Genomic DNA, 908 nt, shown 5'->3' with positions numbered 1-908 from the left:
GATATTTCTATATACATTACCAGTGTTTCTAAAAAATGCTGGGTTAAATACAACCCAGCGCTGGGTTGCACAACGTTTAACCCAACTGTTGCTTGAAAACAACCGAATCGCTGGGTTTGTCCATATTTAACTCAGCATTTTTTAGAGTGTACATTGATTTATTTGTGGCATTTGACTTTGTTGAATAAACATGAGCACTACACATTTCAAAATCAAAACGCAGCGCGGGTGTTTTATATGAATGTATCTTTGAAGGGAACCAACTGTCTTCAAAAATGTTTCGATGGCATTTTCATTTTATTTGATAAAGTAGCGTTCATGAGCTCCAGAATCTCCAGAAACATGTTTTTGTTGTTGTTCACATTGTGTTTTTGTTTTTCTGCAGCTACTCTGAACACTTTTCATATTCTTTATCCTGGCTGAAGCACTTTGACAAGTTGAGAAAAAAAACGAGTTGAAAGCGTACCGAGCCGCGGAAGAGACACCTTTTTCAAGCGGACAAAGGCGTTTCATTCATTCATAACTCGTGATTCATAACCACCCCCAGTTTTGTGTAGGGCCCCCAGAAGTCTGGGATCGGCTCTGGACAGATGGCAGACCGTCCTTGGATACTTTGTGGCAACGACTACAGGTTCGAGTCCAGCCCGCGGAGGGTGACTTGTTACACACGTAACTAAAACTCCTCCACAATGCAAGGGAATATAGCCCGAATATTTTTAGTAGCCTAATGTTGAGAGTTCTTTACTCGCTTTCTGTACACAGTTTATTCCATGTTGTTTTTTTTAATTATTATTTTATTTTACAAGAGAACTTGCGAAGTCTTGATTTACTACTAATGCGTAAAATAGAAAAAAAATGCATAAATGCATACGCATCTCCGACTGTTTTGTCTGTGTAGCCTATAAGAA

Source organism: Sinocyclocheilus rhinocerous, unplaced genomic scaffold (genome assembly GCF_001515625.1).
Source record: "Sinocyclocheilus rhinocerous isolate Xijiao unplaced genomic scaffold, SAMN03320098_v1.1 scaffold1730, whole genome shotgun sequence".
Classification (NCBI taxonomy): Eukaryota; Metazoa; Chordata; class Actinopteri; order Cypriniformes; family Cyprinidae; genus Sinocyclocheilus; species Sinocyclocheilus rhinocerous.
This window is presented reverse-complemented; position numbering follows the sequence as displayed.